The sequence below is a fragment of the Streptopelia decaocto genome (assembly GCF_964273445.1).
Source record: "Streptopelia decaocto genome assembly, chromosome: 8".
Classification (NCBI taxonomy): domain Eukaryota; kingdom Metazoa; phylum Chordata; class Aves; order Columbiformes; family Columbidae; genus Streptopelia; species Streptopelia decaocto.
In genome coordinates this window covers 2,701,791-2,718,085 of record NC_138662.1, presented here as the reverse complement: position 1 = coordinate 2,718,085, position 16,295 = coordinate 2,701,791, and the positions used below count along the sequence as shown (strand labels likewise).

Here is a 16,295-nt window from a genome sequence, read left to right as displayed (position 1 = left end):
CCCATGACATTCCGAACTGATGGGGTGGTGCTGCCCGAGAGAGATGGTTTCATTCTGCCCCCAGTTTTCTTCCTCCTCCTCCCAGCTATAGGTTTCACCCCTGCCCTTCTGCTGGCTCTGACAGCAAGACCTGGCAGCCCAGCAAAACCAGAGGGGGAAAGCAGCCTCTTGCTTTGGCATGGGGCTCTTATCCCAACCCAGGCTCTGTGAGACTGGAACCCGAAGCCCTCAAACAGGGACCGATGGCTTCAGCCAGCCCTGGGTGGCTCCAGGTCTACGTTTCCAGATGAAACCGAGGACTGCTGCATGGAGTGGCTGTTCAAGGAACCTTCCAGAAGAAAGGTAACCCAGAGCACACCACCTGCCTCGGAGTGCCACCTCCGAGCCTCTGCCTTACAGACCACAACGGTCAGACCCAACATCTTCGCAGGAGCAGCAGGAGCCAGACAGTTCACCAGCATTGCGCTCACCTCCAAAAGGGGAACCGGATAAAGGGACCTTGTCAGAAAACAGCCCCTGAGGATGAGACAAGGGAGCCAGATCCTCCCGGACAGACCAGAGGCTGCTGGTGGCTGTCGGGCCAGAGGTGCAGGACACATCTGCTTGTCAGCGAGGACTTGGGAAGGATCAGAAGGGGAAAGCTGGCAGGACCAGAGAGAAAAGGTTGTTAGAAGCAAGTAGGTATTCTTTGGAAAATCTGAAGATGTACCCACATGAGGAAAGTAGAAAATCTAGCAGATTAAATGTGAAAGGCACAAGGCCAAAGAGTGGAAGAACAATTTGCAAAAGGCATTGAAATGAATCGTAAATTTGTCTCTGGATGCCCTACAGGCTGTCTGTCAGAGATCTGGTGGAGTCCTTGATCAGGATCTGAAAGAAGCACTCGAAGAAGATAAGGTCATAGCAGAAAAGCTAAATTAAAACTTTGCTTACCCTGGAGGAAACCATGGAGGAAAATATGGAGGAAAGCCAGAGCCGCCCTTTGAGGGGATGCACAGGACAGTCCATGTGTTGGTAGCTGATGTGTGGAATGTGCAAAGAACAGGACTTTCAGCAAGACTGCGAAAGAAACTCAAGATGAAATAACCAAATTAATTTTTAACAATAGTGCATAACCTCTCACTTAAAATCTTCTTGATTACTCAGGGTCTGAAACAGGAAATGTAACACCAGCTTTTTAGAAGGACTTATTTCAGATGAGACCTCAGAAACTACTGGTTGGTAAGCCTGAAATCTGGACCAGCCACAATAATAGAAAATGTTTTAGCAAATAAAATCAGAGAACACATTAATACATTTAATATACTGGGGAAAAGTCAACATGGGGTTTAGGAACGGAAGTAAGTTCTATTTCAAAAACCCTCTGGAGGTTTTTAAAGGAATCAACAGGCCAAAAGACAGGGAAAATCTAGTTTATATTTTCTACGTGGGTTTTCATAAAAGGGCTTGCAGCAAAATCTCTTCTCAAAGGACCTCAGATAGCTATGGCATATCAGGAAAAGACTTTGCACAAATAAAGGGCTGCTTTTCCCAGTAGAGAGGAGAGATGATGGCAGCTCCTGGGGGTGGGGGAAACCAATCTGGTTTTGGAGTGAGGAATAACACACACGGGGACCTGGAGAGCCATTTGTGCCCGCGGGTGAGCAGCGTTCCGAGCAGAGACCCGCTCACGTGCTGCACACAAAGCCATGGCTTTTCCTTTTGTCTAGCAGTCCTACACTTTCCCCCCCCAAGAGATGCAGCCAGACATTAGAAAGGTGGTGGATTCAACATGGGGCCACAGCTCAGGAGCTATTTTCTTGTGCTACTGTTAAGTATAGTGCAGTGCCACAGTATAGAAAAATACAGCGACATGTTTATCCCGTCAGAGTCTGAAAATATTAAGCTAATTTGAAGAGGGAACATTTTTTGTTCCCTCTGTAGTAGAAATGAATAAATACAGTGCGACAGGCCAAGTGGCATCAATATACATGTTGTTTTGCCAGTAGCTTGGAAAAACACACATTCTGAGAACAACCATTTATGTCTTCAATACAAGATAAAGTGTTGCTGTGCACACTTGCACACAAACTATCTCCTCCAGCATTGCTCAGGGCTAATCAGCAGGGTTACAGTTAAGCAGATAAAGCCTTACAAAGTCATGTTTGGTCTGGGATTTGGTGCCTGTGGTAATCTGGCACATGCCACACTTTCTTCTCCAGCCTAATTTCCTAGAATTATAATGGAAAACAAATAATGATAATTCTTTTTCCCCATTTAAATTGTTTATGCTGATTATAGGAAAAAGGAAACAAAATAAATGGTAAAAACATGCAAATCCCTATATTACAAACATGCATTCTGCATCACACCATGGGATTTGACAGCCCGGGGCCCTGCTACAAATGTGCGAGAGCGTGCTGCAAAGCCGCCTCGGGTCTGCCGAGCTTTCGCAATCCCCATTTAAGCTCAAATACCAGCTTTTGAGATGGTAGAGATGGTTTTAAGAGGCACAGTATAGGAATTAATACACATTAAGGATGGGGAAATAAATAATAATGGGAGGAGCTGGGAAAGAAGAGAGATGAAGCAAGCGACCAGTGGGTCCTGTCTGTTGGGAGCTGATGGTCCTTATCTGCGGATGGGCCAAACCGCAGAGCCCAGGGTGCAGCACCTGGAGAACAGATAGGAGCCCCCTGGAAACTGGGGCCTGGGGGACCCAGCAGAGAGAACCTGAAGAAGAAAAGGATAAATCGCAGGTTCCCTCACTCCCATCCCCTGGAAGATGGACATTTCAAAGCAGAAAACTGTTTGCTTTCCCACAGGATTTGGAACTGAGTCAAATTCGCATTAGGTGCTCTTGATATGAACACCCCAAAATATGGGACGTTCACGTATCGGGGTATTGTTCAGACTGAGACTTCATCTAACAAATGAGATTTTTCTTTTTTTCTTTTTTACTTCATAGTTAAGTTCTGATGTGAAAACAGTTCCAAAAATCAAGAGCCCCTTTCAAAGAAAAGATGCTGTGAGGCATTAAGTAGCAGGATTGTATGGCGGAATACAAATGCGAGTAAGCAGGGGGATTTTCCTCTCTGCTTAAGACCTAGAGCTCTTGGAAAGCAGATCTGCTGTGAAAATCAGAGCGCTGCCGTTTTTAGACAGAAGTGGCTTTCTGCAGAACCACGTCTCCCATCATTATCAACAAGTAGCAGAATTCACCGTGTGAGGGGAAGATTCATTTCTCGGAGAGGATGCTCCCTTCCTTCCTTGTGGATTACCAAAAAGGAGGCAGAAAAAAACCACAATGTCCTTGTTCTTAAGATTCAGAACTGAGCTTGGGTTTCTGCATTTCCAGTCCCCATCTGCAGGGCTGTTCTTCCACAGAGCTGCAAACCCACCTCGGGGCTGAGACAGCAGGAGCAAACACAGACAGCTCGAGATGGACAAGTTACAGGACACAATACACGAGGCTGACAGGATATTGAGTCCGATGCCACAGACGAGGTTTATATAGGTGCCTAATGTTATCAGCAGTAGTGAGATGGCCTGTTTTAAAGCCTATGAAGAGGAGAAATCTGACAGATTCACAAAAAAATTGAGGTTTAAGTGATAATTTTTAAATGATGCCCAGGAAGATGGACAAAGCTCATTCTGATTAGGTATTAGTGAAAAAATATTGAAGCCAGCGAGAGCTTGGGTTTGGACTGCAGCTGATTTTGAGCCTGTACATCTTAACCATGCACGGCATTTTCCGCTAAGTGGATTCTGAGCAAAAGCATGAAATGTATTTCTGAATGTACTTATTTTGCTTAAGGTGTCCTATTTTTGTTCTTGAGAACAAAAAGTGGCCAGGAGAGACACAGCGTACTCCCAAAAGTTCAAATTTATACCAGCAAGAAGCAGCACAGCAGTCATCACCTTTGCAAAGGCTCGTTAAAGGAGTTATTTCCCCCATAGGACTTGTCAATCTGATTTTGCAGTCAAGGAAAGTAATTATTAGGATATTTATGTTAATTTTATTTTCCCACCGCAAACTAACCCCTGGAGTTACAGCCATCCAAAACACATTGTGTGATCTGGCAGCCCTCCAAACCCTGCTGACTTCCCTCCCATCATTAGTACCTTTGACTTCATTGTATCCACTCAGTCTTTGTACCTGGAGTCATCGTGAAACCCGAGGTGCTTATTTTTAATGAGTACAGCAATGAAGAAAATATATTCCCAACAGGAGTTATGAAGAGAGACATCAGCAACTTCTGAAAGTGCAAGCTATACATTTGCTGGTGGCTGGAGTAAGTCGGGAGGATCGGCTTACTCTCTGTTTATTACTCTGTATAAAATATAGTTATGCTTTATGCAGGCAGCTTTGTGCGGGAAGTTTTCTGTAATAACCATTTGTTAGAGCCCACCCCATAATTGCAGGAACAGAAGAACCATAGCTTAAATATTTGGCCTGAAGTGAAAACCTGTTCTGTTACTAATATGCATTGTTGTTAGAATTATGTGTATATTGAACTATATTACCACGGGCTACTAAATGAGGCGGTCTCAGGTCCATCTGATTCATGCAAGAAATAACTTACATCTAATAAAGAAGACTAGAAGAGCAGCAGTTTTTCTGAACCATGTCTGCAAGTTGTGCAGTTTACAGAAAACATTTCATTCTACAAGTGATACCATGGCTTACTTGAGCTTACTGAGATGTGCTGGGCTTTAGCTACAGCCCCCACAACAGCTCCGATCTCGAACAAGGGTGCGGAGGCACTTCCAGGAGCTCTAACCTGTTTGTCAGAGGACAACTCAAGGTTTTCACCTGTTAGCAGCTCCAAGACCCGTGTGCATGGTCAGCCCATTCCTTTTGTCCTCTGATCACAGCTGACAAACTGATCCCTGCTACCCCGAAAGTCAAATGGGAACGTGTTAATACCAGAGCAATATAAAGAGTGGAGCTGCAAAGTGATATTACAGACATGAATGAAATGTTAAAAGCTGAAAAAGGCAAAAAAGGTTGAAGAGAAGCTGCCAAATTAATGTATACTGTCATTAAATTATAAAAGATGTACCCATCATTAACCAATTAACCAATTGACAGGGGATAAATGCTTTCTGACCACCTGCAAAACAAGTGGATATTTTTCAAGTTTTAGACCCTTCTGCATGACAAGAGGGAGACAGAAGATTAAGTGATACGTTGTTTAGAAGCAGAGCGCTTAGTTTATATTTAACTAATAATTAATAGATGTATTGTAAGTAAGAAACTAAACAATTATAACTGGCATCATCAATGATTTCTTAGTATAGAGGTGTTGAATGCCAAAATTTTCAAAAATTGTAATGCATATGTAATAATTATGTGAATATAAGCAACACAAGAGCATCCGGTTGTTGGAGCACTCATGGAGGATGATCCCCAGTGTTCCCCAGTGCTGATAAAATAAAGAATGCCTGTTAACGCTATAATTGACTCTGCTGTTAAGTTTATTTCTCCGTTTCAAGGTCTCTGGAAGCACTTGCCCATGGCCCCCAGGGGATGGTCCTGAGTTTCGAGGAAGCAGCATGAGGAGACTCACCTTCATGTGGTGTGGTCATCCTGACTGCAGTCCCATGCCAGACACCCACAGGATCTCAGATGCTTCCAACCTAAACACCGGGAGGACAGCAGCACATGAGAGAGAAAAGAGTGACCTGAATTAGATAATACATTTAAAAGTAAGTTAAGAAATTCAAATACTAAATTGAAAACTGAACTTGCTTGCTGGACTTTATTTCCTCGCAAAAAGCAGCCAGGCCATCCTGTTAGCCAGGGGAATGACTAATTCCTGCTGGGCATCCCTCAGGGCTCTGAAATGGTTAATAATGAGACTGGCTTTGGTAACTATTGAAATGAGGGAGAAAAAGATAAGAAAGGGAGAGAAAGGCCCATGTACAATTTGTGACCTTTAATGGAAATTACTTATGTCAATTTCAATTAATTACAAATTGCATTCACTCTGTGATATATTAAAATTGCAAGAGAGCTTCCTAAGCACAGTCAGCTACCGGGTTACTAGAACACATGATTTCTTGGTCATCTCTTATGCTTCAGTATTTAGAAACTAGCATTAAGTGAAAAAGCAATGCAACTGTGTCACATCTTTGGAGACCATTCACAGATGAGCACTAAGAGAGTATGTCCTAAAAATGCCGTGAACTGGACACATTTCAGGCTACCCAGTCAAAATGGTAAACTTTCCATTTAGAAGCCATGGACAGTTGAAGTAGCACGTTCATCTTTCTTTCATCTTGCAGACACATGAGTGACAACGCTGAATTTTATGTATTGAGACCCTGCACTCTGTAAAGGCAATGGCACAATTCCCATCATAGCCAGAGTTTCTCATCACCGAGTACTTGTTGTCTATAGACTGAGCCATTACAATGATGCAGTTTGTGGAAACATCGTCTGTGTTCATACCTTCCTACAAATTAATCATTTGGGCTCACACAAGTGAACCATAAACCATTCCTAAATCAGGAATCTAGCAAGCAATAAGGTGGAAAAAAATGATAAATAATTGATCTCTTCAGGATTTAGAAACCTGACTCCATATTAGCAGAGAATGAGAAATCAAATCTAAAAAATACTGTCTAAAATTTCTGACTCCAAGATCACAAAATTTTGAAAATCCAAAGCCTACTTTCTTATTTCTGCATCTGTTTACTAAGTTACGTTGGACTGCTGGCTGCGTTCTGCTAAAGAATTACCCCTATGCGCACTGATCTGTGTAGGAGTTAGTTCACCTCGGTGTCCCATCATAACACCATCACCAGCAGCACCACGATGGACATTACGTGATCAGCACAGCTGGAAGGAAAATTCTGTTCTGACCATAGAAAAAAACCCCTGTGTATTTTTTAGCCAACAAAATACATGGTACCTAGTGCTACCGTATGTTATCATCTCTCAGGTGTTGGCCCAACAGAAATTGGAAGGGAAAGAACTACTGACTGGCACAGTGGCTTCATCTTGGGATGGGTTATGATCATAGGCTGAGATCACTATCTCCTAAATTAGCTTATCTTTAAAACGATTGCATAAAAGATAATTGATTTGTTGCTGCCATTGAACTGAGAGAGTTGAAGCTGAAAACATAATTTCCTACAAATCCAGATTTCTAGACCACATGGAATTTAATGATGTCCCATTCTTGTAAATTAGTCTTCTAATACAGGAAAAGAAAGGATGGGACTCTGCAGAGTAACAAAAGTAAAACATAACCTAAAAATAGAAAGGGTACATATGATCAAATAAAAAATTCAGGGGAGGGAACATTTCACGAAATGAAAAGGTTCACAGTGGATTCCCAGAGCATCTCTCCTCCTTGTATTGAAAAAGGGATGGAAGAAACCTTTATCCGTTTATCCCCTGGGCAAATATTTCTTTTTCGCTGCCGCTGCTGTCTCTGAAAGAGCTCTCTCAGCTGTAACAGCAGGAACCTTCAGCCACCCCGGTGTGCACAGCCCTTAAGAGCTGTGGTTTGTGCAGAGCCGTCATCAGCATCCTCAGCTCTCCAGCATGGAGGGCAGGGCTGGCAGCACCGGGGAGCACAGCGCCCGCACACAGCCGAGAAAAGGGGACCCTGACCACTGCAAATCACAAACCAGAGAGGGGTAGAAGGGACTGACAGTATTGCCAAGAAAACACAAGAATATATCCATTTTTATACTGTACAGGTGCATTTGTCACCCATGGCTGTCACCCATGGATCTTAATGTCTGAGGGGATCATATGAACTATCAGTGGATGTAAATGAACTCTGCAAATATTGACGTTTTATTGGCTGGTGAAGCATTTAGCCTTCAAGATGATATGGCTTCACCGCTGCCTGCAAACACTGGAGTACTGAGCACAAGCAGGAGATGAGTTCACAAACATTTTGGCAAAACCAGGCTGCCTGCAGGTCTGTCTCCTGGTGCCTGACAATAATGCTGCCCCAAGGAGCTGCCGCAGTGGTTTTAACCTCTGCGTTCAATATTTGGCTTAAAATTTAGTGGTGAAAAAACGTTCAAATTACAAAGCTTAGGCTTCTCCTTACAGACAGAAACAGAAAATCCCTGCTTGCTGTACCAGACTGTCAGCCTGACCTGGAAATCATGTTGCTTCCATAACAGCAAAATCTGAGTCCTTCTCAGCAAAGTCTCTCTAGAGCTTCCATCTATATCCCAAATGTAAGCAGATGGTTTCTTTCTGTAATATTAGCTTTTATATCAGTTTCGCTCCTATTTGCTTGAAATACTAAAATTATAAATGGATAAGAATTAATTTTGCTATAACGACAGATGCACACATATGGATACAAATACATATTCCCATAGGAATCATTATATACAAATCTCACGTCTAGATTAAGTGTGTAAGTGCGATGGCAGTTCGTGCTTGACGGCTTTTTAAATAGCATAAAAGCAAATTCCCTCTCACTGTGGCACAAATGTTCTGTAAGGCACTGTTCTATACCTGTAAGAAACACTAAAGTGGGAAGAAGCAGGAGAGTAGAACATAAAACGAGTATTTCCCCCAGAAGAGCTCCCTTGATTTTAACTACAGTAAAACAAAAGAGAAGTACATTAAAGTGTGGGAGCTTTTTGTATCTGGCAGAGTTTCTCCGGAGCCCCGGGGACGGCAGGATAGCACATCTGGAAGACTCAGGAACAAAACAGGATATTTAGAATCATTTTTCTTGCTCATGGGAGGGAAGAGCACTGCAGGTGCTCTGCGCACACCAACGCAGCTCCGCAGCTCTTGTTTACTGTATTTACTTGCAAAAAAAAATTAAAAGAAAAGGGATTTAAAGGAGACTCCATACAATATTTCTTTCGGGTGTTTTTTACAGAGAATTCACCCATGTGTCCTGGAGCACCATATTGCACACAGAAATGGATTCAGTCCTGAAGGAAACATTCCCTTCCAAGTCCCAAAGCTTGGCAATTTTCCAGCAGTATTTACCTACTGTAAACATAAGTTTCTCTGTTGACTACAGTCATCTCCACCTTTCATGGCCATAAAATCTCTTCTGGAACTGATATTTTAGGATCAAACTTACACATATTTAATATTAATGAGGTGTGTAGTACTGTGTGCAACAGAAGAGATCTGAGCTCTAGCTACATACAGGACTTTCTGCTTTTTATTCCTTATTTAAATCAAGGGGAACTTGTTTCCTGGTAGGTTTGCTCTTTGAAGATGCCTCTTGTAAGTCTGTTCCCCTGAGTTCACAGGAAAGAGCCTCTCATCCTTGGGGAAGACAGGACAGGAAAGATGAAGTCCCAAGCCATAGGTGGTTTCCGCACGTATAGGTCCTGATGCTGGCAGTGTGGCTCTCGGGGACAACCCAAACCTCCCAGCAAACGGTTGCAAGGTCAGGAGTGGGTCTTCTCTCCAAATTGCTGCAGCTTTTTTACTCCCATTTTACTTTGCCAGCTTCTTTACTCCCATTGAGAGATCCAGATAAATTCTACCAAGGCAACTCACTACACTGGCCCTGCTTCTCCCACAGTGTGGTACCTTGATTCTGAATTTTATACGTACTTTTTCATTTGTATTATTATTCTAAAAAACAAGACAACCTTGCTTGCACAGTCAGTAATGACGTTTCCATCCTGCCATTTCTGTCACCCATTAGCAAAACAAAGATGATGATTCTGACGTGGGATCCTCAGCTAGGCACTCTCCCACATAAAGTTTTTAAAGCAAAGTGGCTTAAGTCCTCCTATTTTGGCAGAACATAATATTGGCATCAAAACCAGCCTATACCAAGTAATTCAAGCCCTAGGAAATCCAGCAAGAAGCAACATTTTTTTCTGCTTTCCCTTCTGCTCTGGGTGATGCTCAGCAGAGCCAAGCTTAAATGTAAACCATTGTAAAACCAGCGACTCTCGCAGCTTGCAATGAGCCTTGAGAGATCTCCAGCCCTCCTGCGTTCAGAGCAGAGTGAACGCCGATCTCAGACCACGTTCCTCAGCGCTTTACCCAGACCACAGCTGAGGATCTCCAACGTCAGTGATGTCTTTGGAGGGCTGTGGGCTTCTGTTCTTGTGATTAATTATCCTCCAAATGAAAAATATGTTTCCTTATCTCTGGTCCTTTGTTTTATTTTGTGTCCACTGTCTGTTATTCTCCTGCTGTGCACCTCAGTAAAGAGCGCGACTCTTCCTCATTGCTTCCAGACAGTGGATATCAGGTCCACTCTAAGCAAGTCCAGTTTGCTTGGCTGGCTCTTGTAATTTCCTTACCATCTTGTTTGTCCTCCAATGGACTTGCTACGGCTCATCAGCATCCCCCTTATATTCCCTTCATTCAAACCTGGGTGAAGTGCTACAAGAAAACTAAGAAAAGGACAAGAACATACAGAAGCCAGGAGAAATGTAACCAGTTAAAACCTTAAATATCACATACTACGGCTGTTAAAACCAATATCACTTAACCAATATATCCCACGGCCAGAGCGCTCACAACTGGTGTAAACAGTCTTACTCTTTTCCTGGTCTCACACACTCATGCACCTCATCCCTGCCCTAAAGGGCAGCCTTGTTTTAATTCTGTTAATGAATCTGAAAACACTATGGAGGTGCTTATGTGCTCCAGCAGATCTCAGAGAAAACAACAAAAGCAATGACTGATGACACAGGCGGGCATTGGTGCCTCCCTGAGACAGTAAGATCCCCAAGAGCACCAAGATGCTCTCAGCTGCTTCCAGCTACGTGGGATGAAGACACTAATGACAAAGCTTCTTCCTAAAAATGTTATTTGCCCTTGTTAGTTGCTTAAGACTCATCTCTATTCCCCTATTACCAGAGGCAGTTATCTTGGAACCTATCTATAATTCCAGGTCAGGAATCTCAATTGGCAGTAGATTAAGTTGGGGGTGGAGAGAAGGAGTAAATGAGGGCATTTTTCTTATATCTTACAAAATCACTACCTTTCCTTACAACTGGATATGTCATCACTCCAGCAACTGATATGTCTGAATTATAGTGGGTCCAATTATTTAAATTTCACACCACTTTTCTTCAGGAGCTCGGCATAGTCTGCCGGCAGATGCAGGTTTTCTTTACGCCTAGCAAAGCACTGGTTGTCCAGAATACTGGGTCACCTTATGAATAGCAATTAAAATCTGCGATTTTCACTCTGAGTATTTTACCAGTGATCGTTTTAGATATTAGCAATCTTATCAGAAAGAAACAAAGCAGCTAAGAAAGCCTCAGTCTCCTCAACCCCCTCAGCTCAAGAGGATAAATTTTAGCTGACAGGGGGTTGATCTGGTATCATATTATAGTGCAGTAATCATTTTCCCTTTGCTCTCTATGAAGTGGGAAGTGAAGTTAACCATCATTCTCTTAACAATGTGAAAGATTAAGTAGTCCATTTCCAAATTGTTGCAATAAAGCACAATTGGCAGGCGGGGTGAAGATGAGAATAAAAAAAACTAAAACGCTACAAGTAGCGGGCTGAAGGAGCAAATGGCACTTCAGAAGCAAGGCACGGGGCCTGGCTGAGTGCTTGCCTTGGAAGATCTGTAGGTCTTGATCTCCTAAGGAAGTCAGGAGGGGTGGAGGTGACAGGGAACCTCTGCAGAGCCAAACCCAAGCTACAACTGCTGTGCATGGAAGGCCTGAGGAGGGGGAGTGTGATTTCACCCCCCCTTTCACACACCAAACAGCTCCTTCTCACTGCTTTGGTTAAACTATAAATACAAGTGTCCTGTCATCATTTTCTCTGATCCACCCCCTCTGTTCTCCTTAGGGATGGCTCTGGCTTTCCTGTATACCGCATGGAGAGCCCAGGGAACCCCACGGGGACCTTCTGGTAGGAGATGTCCCTCGGGATCACCCTCCCCATGCCAGACATGATTCGAGATCCTCGTGATGGGGGCTTCGAGACTTGGAGAACAAGCCACTGGGCCTCAGGTGGTTGGCTTTTAACAGCAGGAGTTACAATGTCCACTCTTGCATTAATAGATTAAATATTAGAGAAGTGCCCAGGTGTGGTTTATCTTACCTTCTCTAACAGAGCACGCAATGTGCAATGCTTTCAGACATGGGTGCAGTCTGTGCCAAACACAGGTGAAAAAGCAGTACTGGAGCAAAGAGGTCATTCAGCTAAGGACCACAGAATCACAGAATGTTAGGGATTGGAAGGGACCTCAAAAGATCATCTAGTGCAATCCCCCTGCCGGAGCAGGACCAGCCTGCATACACCTCAAACAAAGCTTCATTGGAGGAGTTTGCTTTGAAAAAAAAGAAAAAAAATGTTTGTTTAATTTTCTTAGAAAACAAAACCAACCAAACAAAAATTCAGTATTTATATAGCCAGAGTGTGTATGAATGTATTGCTGTGGTTTCCATTTTCACTTGCCTCACACTCCAGGTTACCTGGCATAGCAGAAAAATCTTCTTGAGACATCTCTGGCTCAGGCAGGGTCGCCTGTCCAACCTGAAGAACCCTCAGAGCTGTGGGAGGCAGGATCGCTTCGTAAAGTATCAGTCAAACAGCTACAGATTCTCCAGTTGCTTCTCAGACTCCTAGGGCTTGAAAAACACGATAATGCCAGGGGAATGGCAGTGCCAATGCCTCTCTCTGTCCCCATTTGCCTTCTCTTTTGCTATCTTGTCTCTGTAGGATACAAACCCTTCCAGGCACCGGCTCTTCATTCCCACAAGGTGCATTATCCTGTGGAGCCCTTACTTGTGCCTATGGGATTTTTTCTAATACGTGTGTATTCTACAACATGTCATCTTGCGGGCTGTTGGCTTTTGCATTTGTGTTTTTAACACAGGAATTCAGAAAAGACCAGAACCACCTTGGAATGCATTTTAAAAACATTTTCCATATTACAAATCCCCATCCTCCTCGCACTTGGAGACCATAAGGGACTTCAGATAAGAAGCGGAACCTTTCAGGTTCCCTTCCCTCCCAACAGGCACTGAACAATGGAACTCCCTTTTGTTTGTTTTCTGGATGGCTGCATCTGCTCAGCACAGGGTTGATTTATATTGGACATTAGAGCGCTGTGCTCAGGAGCTTGCTAATCTTTCAAAAAACACTTCAGCGCATCAGCTCTATCTGCTGCTCTGTGTGTTTGTGCATATATATTTGATGGGTATATTATATATACGTATAATACACAGACATATATATTATATATTACATATATAATATATATGCATAAACAAAGACATACACATCTATGTGTGTGTATATATATAATGTTTCTATATATGCCTGTGTATATACATTTTATATTTATATGTACATAAATATATATGCACTTTTCTTCTCTTGAGGGAAGGCTTAGGTTGAAACAATTATTTCAGCTAATGTGGGCAAATGAGCGGGCAGTGGACAACATCAATAACAGGAACCAAATAGTTCACTACAGCAGAGATCTTTCAGGACAATGTTTGAGATGCATCTGGTGAGTCCTACAGAAGAACCCAAGGCTTGATATATGGTCTAAATATTAAAGTTTTACATTGCACCCCAAAACTTTGATATCTGGTGAAGTGAAGAAGCTATAAATCAAAGAAGCATGCCATGCTTTTTTCTTTTTTTCCTGTTTTCTTTCTTAGTTTTTAGTTTTAAATCTCTCATGTTATTTTTTAAGTCAGTGTGACCTGTAGTAGTCTGACCCTGGAGCATCCATAGCATAGATTGAATGATCAGAATAACATCTCAGGATATAGGAACAGACAGATTTGACTTTTTATCACTCTAAAGTTTTCTTTCTCCAGTCAAGGGAGAAAACTTTGGCTTAGGTCTATGAAGGTATTTGGATGCTTTATTCCTATTTAAGAACCTAATACTTCTTACGTAGGAGCTACATATGTAAACATCTCCACAAATCTGGGATTGGACATTTGAGCTTCACATGCCTCCATCTGTGAAACAGCGGTAACTCTACTACTGGAAAGCATGGTTATTTTTTTTTTTTTAGGCTTAATTTTTCTGGAAAATTAGTCCTTCAGTGTTAATTCAGTGTTTCACTAGTTAAACAGAAACAAAGACAAAAGCAAACGTTTATCCAAACACCCTTCTCCTGTTCACCTTCACTCATCCCACCCAGGTTTAGCCTCTCTTAGACCCAGCCTATCACAGCCAGCCCAGAAAGAGGATACTTCACAGAGAGGAGCTGAACGCTGTAGGGACACTCCGAAAACAAAGACAAGTGCATTAAAGGCATGAAGTCAGCGCACAGAAGTCAGAGCACGCTGGGCTCCCACGTGCCGCTCTCCCGGAGCGAGCTGTGCTCCTGAGCGACAGCCCTGCTTCCCGAGGATTATCGGGGATTAATGGCTGGCAGACTGACAGCCTTCAAAATGCAGCTGGGATCGTCGTCGTCACGTCACTATTCCCAGTGCATTCCCACCACGCCATTTAGTATTTTTACTATTTTATATCATCATGGATGGAGTTTGCTAGCGGCACAAAGATAGGAGAAAAATGGTAACTGGCGCAGAGAAATACGGTTAATTTGCTGACAACGTGCATTCTAAACCAGCAAAATGCGGAGTGTTTAAAAGATGCGGAGATGAGGTTCTTAGGGACATGGTTTAGTGCCGGAGTGAGGTTATGGCTGGACTCGATGATCTCGATAAACCAAAATGATTCTGTGATTTGCTGGACAGAAGAGTAAGGGATGGTTATAAGTACCTAAGGTCTGGGACAAAGATTTATTTGGCTCATTGGTCTAAAGAAGTGCATTACTGCACAGCCCATTCTGAGCTCACATGGAGAGGTGTTCGTGTCTTCAGTCATGAGAACGATCAAGTGAGAATGTGCCAAACATGGCTGTGAAGTTACATAGTCCAGGAGAATCCTTAGGCAAATGGTCACAGAGCTGTCACAGTTTTACTGCTAAAATAATCACTTCTTTCTCTTGCTGAGCGTTTTATTGGGAATATCGATCCCACCCTGTGCTAACTGGGTTGGGGTGCTCGTGGTCCGACTGAGATATTTCCAGCTGCCTGCCACTATGGTCCCGCAGTGCCATGACATATGTCACTTGTTCCTTGCTAAACCATATTATTCATTGTTTGCTTTTCTACATTCCAATTTCTATGGGGTTTGAGTGCCACTTTAAAAGCATTAATGTCAGTTTTCACACGTTTGCTACTGAAATTGAAAATAGCTTTTTGTGTTGCCTTGAATAAGGAATGAGTACACCATGAACTGTTAACAGTGAGGTGATGATATTCTCCGTAAATGCAGTTTTTGGTATTAATGCAGGCATCCTTTAAAACGATACTGTATTTCCAAAGCAAACACAGATAACCTCAAGCAACCTGTCTTCCACTGAAATTTAGTTGCAGAGTGCTTTTATAATGGTAATATATAGGAAACCTGTCATCTTGTCATGTCAAGAGCCGTGGTCCATCACTTTATAAACCATTCTGACACTGGCTGACAAGAAATGTCAATTTTTATTTACTACTATTTTTATATTTTTAAAATGGATTTGCTCTCTGTTCTCTTGGACTAATAGACTTAAAATTTTGTATCCAGCCTGAATTTCTACAAATAATAAATTGATGGATTGTCCACAAGGAAAAACAACACCACCTAAATTTATAACAATGCCATATTGCCTCTGCATCCTGACATTCCCACTTTGGTCCCACTAAGCTCATTCTTGGACTGGATCAGTGAGAGACTCCAAGGGTCATCATACCTTGTTTGTACTTCTGGAAAAAAGCCTCAGAGCGTCTTACTTTGGAAGACCCACCAGAGGCACAGTGTTTACTACTTGATTCAATGTTCTGGCTCTTGCAAGCAAAGGCTACTGGCCCTGGCACTTGCTGTTATAAGATTCTGCTTTTGTCTACCTCAGACTTGTCCAATTATAGTGTCTGGCTGAGGTTTCTCATCCAAGTGAAAACTAGTTTTAATTCTCTCAGAAATTCTTAATTCCAATGTTACGATACAGAAAACAGATTTCTTTACATCCTGTCTTTTATGGAAGAATAATTAATCTTTAACAAATTTTACTCTGTTTTAGGGAAGTGTTTGGGGGAGCCAAAGCAACTTCCCCAATATCCAGTAAGTCTGGTTTCAAATGAATGCCATTCACTTAGTGGAACCTGCTTCACCTCTAACTTGGTCCGTCCCGAACCGCAGCACCAGGGTAAGGTTTGCGTAACGAGGCTGGCGCACACACAACTGCCAAGCCCCCGGGTCAAACCAGTCCTGGGGATTTTGATCTGCATAACTCGGAAGAGGATTGAACCCGTGTGATACCCGCGCCTGCTTTAGAAACTTTCACGAGATGAGCATTGGATTT

The 16,295-nt window shown here is 42.8% G+C and overlaps 1 long non-coding RNA gene across 3 annotated transcripts in view; it reads right to left on the bottom strand.

Annotated features, from left to right (window-relative positions):
* Nucleotides 1-939: 939 nt before the first annotated feature.
* Nucleotides 940-16,295, bottom strand: part of LOC309443282 — a 28,155-nt gene continuing 12,799 nt past the window's right edge. The window contains exons 4-5 of one of the 3 annotated variants that reach the window (XR_014184775.1): nucleotides 5,553-5,622; nucleotides 940-1,071 (exon numbers count right to left, since the gene is read on the bottom strand). This is a non-coding gene — a long non-coding RNA (uncharacterized lncRNA). Of the gene's footprint in view, nucleotides 1,072-5,471; nucleotides 5,623-16,295 lie in introns of those variants that run through there. The other 2 variants (XR_014184776.1, XR_014184777.1) reach the window with 2 other exon arrangements.